This window comes from Phaseolus vulgaris, chromosome 3 (assembly GCF_051622355.1).
Source record: "Phaseolus vulgaris cultivar YP4 chromosome 3, ASM5162235v1, whole genome shotgun sequence".
Lineage (NCBI taxonomy): Eukaryota > Viridiplantae > Streptophyta > Magnoliopsida > Fabales > Fabaceae > Phaseolus > Phaseolus vulgaris.
The window spans coordinates 7,231,811-7,247,113 of NC_143500.1; positions in this window are offsets into that span (position 1 = coordinate 7,231,811).

Genomic DNA, 15,303 nt, shown 5'->3' on the forward strand with positions numbered 1-15,303 from the left:
TTATTTGTAAATTAGCCACTGTAACACTGAAACATGGATGAGGATAAGTGACAAGAAAATAATGTCTAGACGTTATTAAAGTTGTGTCAAACTCACTTAAAAAAATATATTTAAAATATACAGTGTGTGTTAAAGGGATGTTAAGCTTACCTGAAAAAAAATATAAAAATTAGCTTGCGTTGTACAAGTTAGAAATAATAAAAAAGAATTAATTTTAGTATAAAATTAAGATAATATTATTTTAGATGGATAAAGTTGGCTTGACACATGTTACGAGCATTTATACTTTTGTGTTGGTCTAATAGAGAGACGCTTAGTGGAAGAGAAAAAAATATCTGAACATGTGTCTCTCTAGCCGACCCAAATTAAGAAATTAATTTAAAATTATACTTTTATATTCTATTTTTCTAAAATTTTGAGCGTTAGTCTTAATGTCAGGATTTTCTCATCTTTCATTATGAGTTTGACTAGTGTGGTAAGGATTTAGAAAATAATTTTAGAGTAAAAATGATATATTTGTTGAAGATCTCACATCAATTAGAGATTAGAATCTTTCATTATATATAAGTGGGTGTAAACCTCAACCTTATGAGCCGATTTTATGAGATTGAGTTAAACTTAAAGTTTACTTCGTAATAATATTTTAAATGAAATCTGTATATTTTATTATTAAAGTAAAAAGAATATATAAATAAAAATTAAGTTAGTCAGGTTTCATTTTAAAAAAATCATCATTTTTCTAAACTTTTCATTTTTTCTTCCTTTGTCTTCTCTCTAACTATTTGAATATTTCTGTCATTAGAATGACGATCAAAGTTTTCCATTGAATTTCTAGCAGCGAATACTACAAAATTGTCTTATCAGAGTTTTAGACAAAAGTTTATTTTTGCTCTTTTTTTCTTTGAGTTAATTTTTGAAATGTTAAGTATGTCTTGGTATATGTTGTTGCATGCGAGGTTTCTAGCTTTAAGATTAGTTCTTGTTAGCTTGGGGTTCTAGTGATGTAATTAGATCTTTGATCAGAACTTTGTGGTGCATGTTAAACTATCATTGAACTTTTGGTTGGTTTAGAACTCTTAGTGAGCACCTACTCAAATTCAGGTAAGGGAAGCTATTTTTAATTTCAAATAGAACACTAGGTTAGAAGATCTGGATGTGGGGGTGACGTGGTCAGTAATTCCAAATTTTGTTTGCAAGATTGATTGTTTCTGAGTAATGTAGGGTATTGTTTGAATCAAATGTGAATATGTTGATTTTGAGATGGATGAGTTATGGTAAATGTTTTTGTTTGAATATGAAAAATTGGTTGATTTGTATAACTGATATAATGTAAGTTAATTTTGAAGTGAATGAGTTATTGAATTTGTTCTTGCTTGACTCTAAATGATTTAAATTGGGTTATATATAGTGATGATACATGTATATGTGTATATATATCTTGTCATATTAGGTGATATGATATTGAGATTATTTATACGCATAGTTGATAGTTGTGTGGATTCACAATGAGGTAGTATGACAGGTGCAAATATCTGAGTCTAAGTCAATGAACGAATCTTCCAAAAGTAGAGTCAAGTGCTTGAGAATGTTGGTCAGTTGAAGTCTGACCTGAGTAATGTGAATTATGAATTATGATAAAGACTTGATGGATTTTGAGAAAATGTATGAGAGTTGATAACTTTATGTTTGTTAATTGAAATTGAAATTATATAACAATTTTTTTTATAGCTAGCTTACTCAGTTGTTGTTGTATTTTGTTTTTTTTTTATTTCTTTACATAGGAGCAAATGAGACTGCAGGTGAGAGAACTCCACAACGAGTTGATGAAATATATATTTTATTTTTATTACTTTATTTGGTGTATGTAAATATTATTTTTCCTATAAAAAGATATGTATTTTGAATTACTATACATGATATAAATATATGTTAAAAATTCATACATATTATATTATTATATATGGGAAAAATAGAGATCTTACCAGGCTTATGTGAAAATCATTGATTTCGTGGTGGGTGAGAGTTTTGGTAAGATGGTATCTTGAGATTCTTGGCTGTTGGAGTTTGTCTTTTTGGTCATGTTTGATGGACCTAGCACCTTTGTTAGCGTTTTTTTGTTATTCATAGCGTCCAACATAAACCTGGTTTATTTTTCTCATAGTGAATTTATTTAATAATAAATTTATTAAATTCTTTTAGGATTATATGTATTATGTCCCGAAGATTATTTTACTTTATAGGGATAATAAATATCCTTAAGACACTCTTGTTCTAGTCAAACAAGTGATAAATGTTTTTACAGGTGTGCATAATTTTTTATATCAAATGTTTAATTAAGTTTCGTTGATGATTAATTTTTATTGATTATCTTTAAACGTATGTCGGATATTTTCATAAGATGAAAAAAGAGATTTAATATAAAAAGAAATAAATAAACTCATAGGAAATTAGGAGACTATTTTTCATTTTTGAAACTCCAATACTCAATAAGATATTATTTGGTAGTGGTAACATCGGTTTGAATGTTGCAATTTTATATAATAAAGAAAGTTAAAAGGAATTATTTTCTAATAAATTCAACAGCAATTGCAAAAATATTTTTAGATAACAATTTTTAAGATGGTTTTAAAATAGTGAGAACATCGTCTAAAGTTATCTAATATAGCTTTCACTTTCTTGAGTTTTGACTTCATGTCACTAATTCTATGTTTATCTAGTGAAAACATTTATGTACAATGTCACAACAAGAAAATCATGAAATAGAAATCAATTTTTTTTTTCTAAATTAGTTTATATTATTGTTAAATAGTTTCTAAATTAGTATCTAATTAGCTACCAATGTTTTAACTGTCAATTATTTAGATTCTAAATTTGGTAGCAAAAATCTTGGTAACTAATTAGATACCAATTTAGAAACTATTTAACAATAATAGAAACTAATTTAGAAACAAAAAGTTTTTTTAGCTTCTAAAATAGTCTCTAATTTAGTCACTATAACAACTAATTAATTTTTATTTCTAAAATTGATTTCTATTTTATGATTTTCTTGTAGTGGGTGATTGGAACCGAAAGTATATATACTTCATTTTGTGTAATGGTATTTGCATAAAGTTAGTACAATATATTTGGACTTTGTTCAGTTTGTCCCATTTTCCCCTTCTAATTAAAGTCATGGAAGCATTGGTCATATGCACAACTAGATCCACTTCTAGCGTAAGAATTTATAACCCACCCACCTATGCTTAGAATGTTTGGTTTGAGAATCAGTACAATCATTTGTTAGTTCATTATATTTTGTTTTTTCTATGATAAATAACTCCATGCATTGGTTCCTATTGGTATAAGAATGAGATATGTTTTATTGAAAAACCATCACAAATAATTAAATGAGTTAATAGTGTGTTTGGCAAATGAGTTAATAGTGTGTTTGGGAAAGAAATTTGAGGAGAGTAATTCAAATTTGAAATGTTTAATAACAAAATATGTTATTTGAATAAAGAATTTAAAAAAAAAAATTATAAAATTTCAAGAGAATAATGATTACATAAAATTTTAAATTTCACTTAGAAAAAATAAGAATTTAAAATTTTTTATATTCTAAAGTTTATATTTTTATCGGTATTTTTTCCTTAACTTGATTCTGGTTGGGACAATGATATTGACTTGATTACTAACTTCTTCTCTCATCACGGGATCATAGGAACATTGACCACTAAAATTGTTTTCTCCACAAGCCTCACATGTCCTTGACTGACTCTATACTTGAGGAGAATTTATGGCATGCAGTTGATGTGAAAATTTAGACATTTACTTTGTTAAGACTTCAGTCTACCGAGTCATAATTTTGTTTTGAGCTAGGAGTACATCAATTATGTTAAATTTTAACACTCATTTCTTTTAACCAACTTGTCTTTCATGTCGTACTCGATAATCTGTTGAAGATGAAGCATTAATGATTCTGGTTGCTTGCTCTGCATCTAATATCAGTTTAGTATCAAACCTTAAACCATTATGAAATATAGTTAGATGGGATATGTCTTCAAATCCAAAGTTTGGACATCTTCTACGTAGCATCTTGAAGTGCTCCCAGAAATTAGGATTTATCTAGTCCTTGTCTAAATGCAAAAATATCAGATTTAACTTTTATAAAGCGAGAGAGTGGAAAAAACTAGTTTAAGAATTTTTCTTCAACTTTATTGCAGTTGTTCAAGTTGTGGTTGGGATAAGATTTAAATCACTATTTTGCTTTTCCAAGTAGTGAGAAAGGGAATAATGTTAAGCAAACTAATTCCATATCCCTTTCTTCAAATCCTATAGTTCCAACTAATTCATAAAAAGTTAATAGGTGAGTGTAAGGGTCCTCATGATCCATTCCTCTGAATTCATGGCTACAAATCAAGTTAAAAAATGTTGGCTTTATTTCCAAAGATCTAGTTACAGTTGGCATGATTATGCTTAAAAAATACCTTGGTCCTTGTTTCATAGCAGATTCTCCTTGAGGATTTACAATTATTCCTCCATCATTGTTCTTGTTTCCTATTTGACCAGTCATGTTCTCAGGTTGAGGTGTTTGAGATTGTGAATTGGATGCGTTCAGATCTAGTCCTCCTTCCTTATTTTCTTGGTTTTGTTTGAGCCTATTTCTTCCTTTTCTCAAAAGTTTCTCAATATCCCACTCAAACAACAAGTCTTCTATAGAGGCTTTACTTCTTGTTAAAATAAATATAAAAATTCCTTAAAGAAAAGATAAAACAAATTCAAACAAACTCAAATAGTTAGAAAAACAAAAGAGGTTAGACTATTCTACAATAGTTAAAACTAAATCTATAGTTAGAAAGTTAGTTATACACAAAAATTACAATATTTACTACTTCAAATAGAAAGTTATGACTATTGGTAAATCAATTAATCCCGAACAATGATGCCAAAAATTTGAGGGTGGGATTATTAAAATCTATTATCGACAAGCGACAAGTCAACTGTAGTAAGTTGATAAGGGGTTGTCATATTCACATGGACTAAAAATTACCAAAGTAGTAATATCTTTAAAAGTGAAGTGAAAATACAATAAAGGTTGAGTGCATATGTGATATAAGATAAATATAATAATTTTAATACTATATTTAGTGATAACAAGTGTTAGGATTGAAGTAACTTTGTAAATCTCTTTTGTTGTTGTTACTTACAAATACTATGTTTATTCAAGTTCATTGTTTCTTATGGCCAAGCCAAGTCAATCTCTTGATCATAGTTATCTAGAATAAAAAACTATTATAATCAATTCCTTGACTTACAATAGCTTGCTTTTGCATTAAGATGGAACAATTCAAGCCAAGTACTCAATTTTGTTCCCAAACATTGACACACTTGATTGATTTAAAAGGGCTAAGATACATGATCTTGTTTCCCAATATCATTCATGTTCCATAGGTATAGATGGTGGGGTCCTCACACATCAAGCATTAAGCATTTAATCAAACCAAAAGAAATGAATGTTAGAAACAAGCATTCATAAATAACTACAACTCAAAAGATATTACATTGTTCTTCAATCCCAACAAGATAAGTTTAGTTACTCATGACACATCTTACAAGAAAGCTCAAAGTTGAGTGGCTAAGAACAATAAACATTGATCCCTATATGTTGTATGTCAGCTTAGGCTCTGCTCTTCTGCCTTTGACTTGCCTTTTTTTTCAACCTGCCTATAAAGCACTAGCACCTCTCTATTGATAGAGTTTCGTGAGGAGCTCCATTAGATTCAACACTCGCTCAACACATAGTCAATCCGCTTAGCGGATTGACTTTCTTTACTCTGAAGGAAACTTTTGGCTTCAAGCCTTTCTTAAGCTTCAACAAATTTTGAGGTTTCTCAATCTTGTAGGGATTCGCTCCAAGCTTGACCCAGTGAAATCCTTTCTTATGCATGAAGAAATCTTGGGCTTTGGATTCGCTCTTAGCCAAACTCAAGTCAACTCCAAGCCTCTCCCAAGCGAATTTGGGTTTTCTTCATTATGAATGACTCTTTTTGCTCAACCCTTATGGATTCACACAACATTATAAACTCTTTAAATTTGATACAACTCTAGCCTTATTCTTCCCAACGCATGTCTTAGTGCTCAACATTCTTGAGATTTTCCAATCCTTACTCTTTGGGGTTAATCCGCCTAGCCTTGGTTTCATGCTCTGAGCAAATTGATAATTTTGCTTATCCTTTGTTTGTTTTTTTTCCTTCTTTTTCTACAATATTTCATCAATTTCTTCTTTTCTTAATCTTTTTGAGTCAAGTACGAATTTGAAGGAAAATGCATTTGTTTTATGATGTTTTTCATGTAATCCATTCATTATGCATGTCTAATTTGATGAAAAAAACTTGTGGTCATTTAACACTTATTATAATGTCATCTTCTTCATTAATAAGATGTGTAAGTTTTGGATGTTTCTACATATATGTTTCTTATTGAGTCTATATAATGTACTCTTGTTTTTAAACTTTTTTTTGAAGAAAAGGAATAGGATTATTATTTTCTAAAAGAAAAGTTGCACCCAGTCATGCAATTGTGTAAACATTTTTGTGTCTAAATTTTAGAATGTACTTGTTCTTCTTTTTGGGTGGGGTGCTTTTGCCATGGTTTCTTAATGTAATGCAATGTGTTTTTTCTTATAGGCTTGGTTCAATAATGTTCCTCACCCTCGTCTTGTTGAAGATAAAAGGAATGAATACCTGATTTTCAGAGGCAAGGATAAGTTTAGGTTTCTGCGGTGGTACACAATTTATTCATGGAGCAGATCAATATTTGGATCATATTTCCAAGTTTATTAAAGGTAATTGATTAGTGGGAGTGCATGTTGTATTTAGTTAGTGTTTCTTAAAGCTTCCAACTCCCTTTCATTTTTCCCAATTGTCTTTTAAGTTTCTACTTTTCATGATATGAATGACTGTATTTATATGTTTCAATCTTACTATCAACATAATCATTAATTATTATTTCTAATATGAAAGTGATAATTCAATCTAAAAGATTAAATCATTACATAAGAAAGTCTCATGATACAATATTATTTTCAACTTTTTATTCTTAAAGAGGATAACACTTAAGGTTGGGTTTTAGATGAACTTGTTTGGATAAAATATTTTTTTATGGGTAGCATTAATTTTAATTTTATGAATATCTTTACTATTTTATAAGATAACTTTAATTTAACTTTTTTTTGAATATTTGTACATTTTTGTTGTAGGTAGTGAGTTATCATGGTTTTTTTAATTAGTTAGTTGTTTATTTTTAAGCTTTATATGTAATTATTGATATTATATTATTTATATTTAACTTGTAATACTAACATCAATCAAGGAGTTATGAGTGCATGTATTATGTGATGGGATATATGCATACAATCATATTTGTAAACATTAGTGATTATTGAAAGGAGATAATCTACCATGAATTCAACGTATGTTGTAGATATTTAACAACCTATTTTCATTGAAGGATGTAGTGTTACAAGAGGTTCGACAGTAGTGAACATATTTTCTTTTAGGTATTTATTGTAAATGACCATGTTAGGATTATTAACTTTGTATAATTAACAATTTTGAATATAGTAGAACATATTAACCTTCAGTAAAGTTTATAATTGTTAATGTACCAAATCATTTAAGATTCTATTTGAGAATGATGTTTATTGTGCATGATATTTTTAATGCAAGTAGAGAAATGAATACATCACAAAATTTTAAAAAAAATCCACTTTTTATGACAACTAAAACTAAATATGTTATAAAAAATATTGCTTTTAAAACGTGTAAAATAATAATTATCATAGAAAGTAACTCATTCTATGACGGTTAAAATTACACACCATAGAAAGTGACACTTTTTTAATATAGGCGTGTTTTTAGAAAATAAAGAAAAAAAAATGTATGTGACGTATTTTTGAAGCTTTTTCTATGATGGGTATTTTAGAACTAACTTAAAAATTATATTTTCTATGACAATTTTCATAAAAAAAATTAGACTTTCTATGTCTTGTTTGTATCTATGTCAATTTTAGAAACGACATAAAAAATTTATTTTAGATAGTAAGGTGAAAAGAAGGTGGGTAGATTTTGGTATGTCCAAGAGTGGGTGATGAGTAATTATGTATTGAGCATTTTCAGTATTAGAGATGGGTGAAGTAGAGAAAATGTAAAATAATGTATGGTGAAAGGCTCAAGATTCTCTTCTAAAGATGGTTTAGGGGGAAGAGAAGGATGTAAAATAATCGTCTAGTGAGTGCTTTTGACTTTAAATATAATAATTCGATTACATATACTTTAGTTGATTCTAAATAAAGAATCAGTATATATTGAAGTTACTTGGTTCAAAAGAAGAATCAATATTGAAGAAATAACAAATAACTATGCATTGCATTTTACGATAAAATCTGGTAAGCAATTATAATAAAAATACCGTTGTTAGTAATCACAATTCATACACAAGTAAAGAACTGAAAGGTGACCATACTTAGAAGAACAAGGAAAACGTCTAACATCATTTCCAAGAAAAAAAAAACCCTAACTTGAGTAGCTTAATTAACTAAACCTAATGCAAGGCATAGCTTTTTTTTTTCTTTTTGATAAGCAATGCAAGTCGTAGATACTGTGGTTCACATTTGGTTTTTATTTCTTTATAATTCAGCTTATAACCTTTAAGTCAATGTTAATTTATTCTATGGAAAAAAAAATAAAAATATATATATATATATATATATATTATTTTTTTTAAGCTAAAAAAAGTAAATATTTGAAGTTTATTAGAATTCATTAGTTGCCAAACTTAATTTCATTTTGTTTTGTAAAAAAATCAATGTTTTGTATAGGGGTGGCAAAGCGGAATGGGCCGTGCAAGCCGGCCCGCGGTAAAAATAGCGGGATGAGCGGGCTGGTCCGCTAACTCGAAAAAAAAAATAAAAAAATAAACTTGACAACAATGATCCAGTGGAAGAGTCGCAACTTTGAGTGAAAGAAAATTAGGTTTTCACTTAAAACACAATGCAGATATGCTGTTCCAAAAAATACACACAACACACTCTCTGTTGCAGTGTTGCCGCTCGCTCCGCATGCGACTCCGTGCGGCTTCACCTGCAATTGCCGTGCTGTTGCCGCTTCGCTGTTGCACGCCGTTGTTGTTGCACACTACTACTGCCTCCACTCCTCCTCCACATTTAAAAAAAAAAGATGCAGGTCAGTCCATAAACCCGCGGACCAATCGAGTCATAAAAACCAATCCGTATTTTGTATCCAACCCAAGATTTAAGCGGGACGTATGCAGAGCCCGCTTTGTCACCCCTAATTTTGTATCGGGATTATGTCATTCATACTTGATTTTGTATGGGATTATGTCATTCATACTTGAGAAGATGAGAAAACACGTTTATACATGGTTATAGACCACTATAAAAAAATTTATAAATAAATAAATAAATTATAGTCCTCTATAACTTTTTTTAATGTGTTTTGATGTGACTTGGATAAACTTTTTTTTTTAAAAGACATTACAATGATATTTTTGACGATGGATGGGTGAAGTGGTAGGATTAATGCACGTGCACCTAGGTGCCATAATAATGTAGTTACAGCTATACTGTTTCAGATGGAAACAATGGGACCCCTTTAACCTATAAAGGAAAAGCTGTTTCAGCTTTCATCACTCACCACTTTCACCAAAATATGAAAAAAAAAAATACACCCTTTATTGCACAAATATTATTTTACTAATCAATTTTCAAAATATTGAAGGATAAACATCACATTTTGTAAATTATATAACCTTCTTGTGGATTTCATTTCTTTAACCATCCTAGTTGTGTTTTTTAATATATAATATATATAGTTGTGAAATATTATAATTTTATTGGAAAATTTGACTGATATTTTTTCAATAAAATGTATTACTCTTTTTATCGGTAAGGTTAACATTAATGAAAAAAACATTTTAATGTCATTTCTCTCTATATATATTAATCTCTAACTTTGTGTTTAGTTTTATTTTGATAAATTAATAATGTCATATACTTAGCTAAAGATAAAATTATTTATAAAAATAATAACTTTTGTTTTAATGGATTAAAAAATATTTTGAACCTATTAAAAAATACAACAGATTTAGAAAATAAAACTTTTTAAGAAGATAACTTTTGAAGTTATTTGGACCATAATGTAATGTAAAGAGATACAACAAAATTTATCTAGACACACACAACTTCCAAATCATGATGATAGATTGGATTCATCAAAGCAAGATCTTCTTGGTCAACAATCTCTCCTTATTTGATGAAGACAAATAACTGATCTTGTGTTGTAGATTTTGACTAAAGGAAATCTTGCAAAAAAATACAAAGGAAAGAACAAGCAATCAAGAATATACATATATATGAAAAAATAGCAGGATAACCAGATATGCAGAAATAAAATTCTACATAAGCTAAGAACGGTTATAACAAATATAGTAAAAAACACACATATTCCCCCTTTTGTCTTCAACAAATAAACATAAAATAAGACAAAGAGAGTATCAGAGAATTTTTTTTAAGATATGTTTTGGTAATTAAGAATTCCTAATTCATTTATTAAAACATTGAATCTATCTCTAGGAAGAGGTTTGGTAAAATATTAGTAAGTTGTTTTTCTGTTTCAACAAACTTAATTTCACAGTTACCATTGATTACTTGATCTCGAATGAATGATGTCTGATTTCAATATGCTTTGTTCTTGAATGTTGGATCTAATTCTTTCTAAGATTGATTACACTCACAATAAAGGTACCCTTCTTAGTTTTAAACCACAATCTTTAAGTTGTTGTCTAGGCCATAAGATTTGCGCACAACAGCTTCCAGCAACAATATATTACGCCTCTGCAGTTGAGAGCCACATAAGCTTGTTTCTTGTTATGCCAGGAAATGAGACTAGAACCAAGTAGGTGACATGTACCACTTGTGCTCTTCCTATGTAACTTACAACCTGCAAAATTTGAATCAAAATATCAAATGAGACTAATAGGAGAGTTAGAAAGATATCATATACCAACATAGTTTGTCCCTTTGAAATATTGAAGGATCCTTTTAGCAGTAGTGAAGTGAGATTCCTTGGGATTTGACTGGAATCTAGCACACTAACATACAACAAATATGATGTCTAGTTTGCTTGTAGTGAGGTAGAGATGGGATCCAATTAACCCTCTGAACTTGGTTTGATCTACAAATTTTCCAACCAAATCAACATTCATGTAACAACTTGTTAGGGGTGGCAATGACCCGCTACAAAAATGTGCCGGACGAATTCACTAATCTAGCCCGTTGACCCGCTTTGACCTGCCTCACATAACTTGTAGCCCGCACGGGCCAATAGCGGGTCAGGGTGGGTTGGCCCGCTGGCGTGCGTAAATAAAAAATATTTTTTTTTTGTATAAAAAGTTATACCTCATTCACCCATTATTATAGTGTGATCTTTATTTTATTTAAAAAAATTAATTTAATGTACTAAAAAAAGGAATATTTTATTTTAATCATCTAAATGAGTTAGTATTAAGAGTGACAGTGGATTTAGTTTTAAGTAAAGTCTTATATTTAAAATTTGTTAATAAAAAAATAATATAAAGAAGAGATTTCAATAGGATAGTTAAAAAATTAGTCATCTTCATTAAGATATTTTGTAGCAAAACTTTGATAAGGTACTCTTATATATTTACATACATATATAAATGCAAAACAAAACTTTAATTATTTTTAATCAAGCTTCTAACAATCCTCATACATAAATTTTTTATTTTTATCTTAATTAAATGAATTGAAACACGGATAAAATTTTAATTTTTCAATAGTAGGAATAAGTTTTTTATAATTAATTAAATATTAAATTTTGAAAAAAAAAATTTCTTATGCGGGCTCCTATTTCAAATAGGTTGTCCTTAGTAGCTTCAAAGATTATATCATCAACATAAACTTGAACTATCAGATATAGTCTTTTTAATAAAAAAAAAAGTCTTATCAATTTTTCCTCTCTCATATCCATGAGATAAGAGAAAATTGCCAAGTCTCTCTTACCACTGCCTTTTTGAGTTTGAAGTAGGATGCTTGTGATCCTTAAGACCACGAGGTTGCATAGACTTCTTCATTGATAAATCCATTCAGAAATGTGTTTACATCCATCTAAAACAATTTGAAGCTAATACATGCAAAAACAAACAATAATTTCACAACTTCTAATCTTGCTACAAGGAAAAATGTTTCATCATAATCAATTCCTTCTTCTTAATTATAGCCTTTGTTTTACCTAACTTTATTTTTAGTTGTCATTCCAGTTTTATCAAGTTTGTTCTTGAATACCCATTTAGTTCCAATAACATTCATATAATCAAATTTAGGCACAAGAACCCAAATATTATTTCTAACACACTGATTTAATTCATCATGCATAACGGTAACCCAATTTTCATAATTAAGAGCTTCATTTATAGATTTTGATTCAATTTGTGACACAAATGCCATATGTTCACATAAATGATTTAGAGAATGATGAGGAGATATTCCCTTATCAATTTGACTAATTTTTTTTGTCTAGTGATAAATCCCTTGAAGTTCTCCATTCTTTTGGTAAGTCATTTTGTCCTATGATTTCAACTAGTTAATTCGCACATTCATCTGTTTTTTTTAGCAACACTTTAATTTCTGAAAACCATCATCTTGATCATCTTCTTCTATAATATTTCTTTAAGAATCTTGCTTCACATGATTAGTCTTATAAAACATACAACATGTACAAATTCTTCGATAATCATTAATATTATTATACCAATAAACCATAACAAACAACAAAATACAAAGAGCTACATGGATTCAACATAAGACTACATTAGTTTAACTTCATGATGGAGAAAACTTCATCTTGATGATAAACTCAAGGAAGAATTGTCACTTGACTCTTAGAAATCAAGATAAGGTTCCAAAGAAATGTGATCACTCTCATAAGAGACAATTCTCAATAATTTCTCTAACTCTCATGTATCATTTAAAGTATATGCACAAAGGAAGAAGTGACTATATATAGCAACTCAATAACATATATGGTCGAGATTTACCACAACAATGAGACAGAAAAAATAAAAGCTTAAGATTCAAATCCTATATCTAGATTAATGTCTAAGACTGTTTCATATTTTCCATACTTTATTCACATTTCTCCTTCATAGTTGTCATGTATAGTCTTCTACATTAATTTAAACTTGTTTTTGATCGAAATTTATTTAGGCTCTTTGGTTGATTTCAAAATATTCCTTATTTTCTTGTCTTACAATATTCACATCCTTAATTTTATTAAGCTTAATAATCTAAACAAAAAAATAACTATATACGCCTATTTTATAAATAAAAGAAAATACAATAAAAGTAATTTTTAATTAAAAAATTGTAGTTAACTGACTTATATTCTACAAACAAATACTTATATAAAAATAATAAAGCTTTTCCCATGCACTCATAAGAAATTGGGAGGAGTTATGAATAATTAAATTAAACAATGTTTTCCAAACATGCACTTTGTTTTTAGTTAAGCATTATTTTAATACAAATAAAACTATTTGATTATTGTTGGATAATGAATTTTGTCATTAAACATCTAGTAATAAAAAATAGCTTTTGAAAATCTTAACTAAATTTTGTATCAAACTTACTTCAAGTTACCATATTAATTTCATTAGCATCGTTTTCTTATTGGTGATTTATTGTACACTAAGAAGGAATGGACAGAGAATGAGGAAACCACTATTGATGTAACAGATTTGTGAAGGGAGCGTGTACATCGTGGTAAGAATGTTCTCCCCTTTTGTGAAGAAAAGAAACGAAACTAGGATATAATTATATGTAAATGACCGATTATTATAGTTAAAAACATTTTTCTAGTTCATTAGATCACCTATTTGATAATTTATTACGGGATATAATGGTTATGAGTTTTTTTTTAATTTAAATAATTATAATAGTAATGAATAAATAAAATATTAGCAACAATAATAAACAAAACAGTTTTTTTATTTTTTTTCAACTAAATAATTTATCTTTTTACTTACTTAACATAGTATTATTTTATTGGTTTAATTAAGTTTCAAGCTCATAATTTTAGATATTTTCAATTAGATTTCTACTAAATTTTCTCAGTATTAGTAATAAAAGATTATATATTTTTTAATTGAGTAATTTTCTATTAATGGAATGATGTGACTGTTATATTATCCTCTTACCTTGCTTAGTTCTTTGCACATGTTATTTTGTGCTAATATTAAAGAAAAGAGTTTTGTGGTTAACATAATATGTGATTTTATTGTTGAATAAGGATAAACAAAAACGAAACGAAAATCTAAATATGGTTTTGGAAGAATGTGAAACAAGTGTTGAGTTGAACAACAAAAGAAACATAGAGTTGGAGTTGTGTATCAATGTGACATCAAATAAAAAGTTCTATTTGTGGGATGTTAGATGTCCAATAACATGTAACTTATTTTGGTTCAAAATTGACAAGGAACAACTTGTTTGGATAAGATTGAATAGCAAGTAAAAACGAAAACTTGTTGGATCATAGTAAACAAAAACAAAGAATAAAGCAAAACGAAAACTTAAATACAACGTTGAAAGACTAGAAAAACAAGGGTGAAATTGAAGAGTAGAACAATAACAACAAAATAATATGTTTTTTGATCTCCATGACATTCACGTGCACCTCCAACCCCACCCTCGTTTCGTAGTCTACCAACATCAAATTTTTTATGTTTTTATTTTTTTCCTCGATCGTTTGTGTTTAACAATAAAAGTCACATGTTATACTAATTACAAAACTACATTGCTCAATATTAACACAAACATGCAAAGACAACTAAGTAAGATGAGAGAACAATATAACAATCATGTGACTTGTTAATACAAATTAAACAGTGGAACTCAATTAAAAATATCCAAATTTATAAGAATTTAAAACTTAATTAAATCTATTTTATTTAACAAATTTATAACTTTTTCTGACAGATAATTGTGTATCTCAATATATATAAATAAAAAATAGAATTCATAAAGAAATTATATATTTCTGAACAAATATAAACTCAATAAAGTAATATGACAATTGCTAAAGTAAACCACTATATTATACCATTATTTAAGGTACACCTTACAGCTGGACCATGCATGACTAGCTTTACTTTCTTCATAAAAACTGCATATATATTATCGGACAAAAAAGTTAATCCCAGATGTGAGTTTCAGCTAAGTTTTAAAAGTAA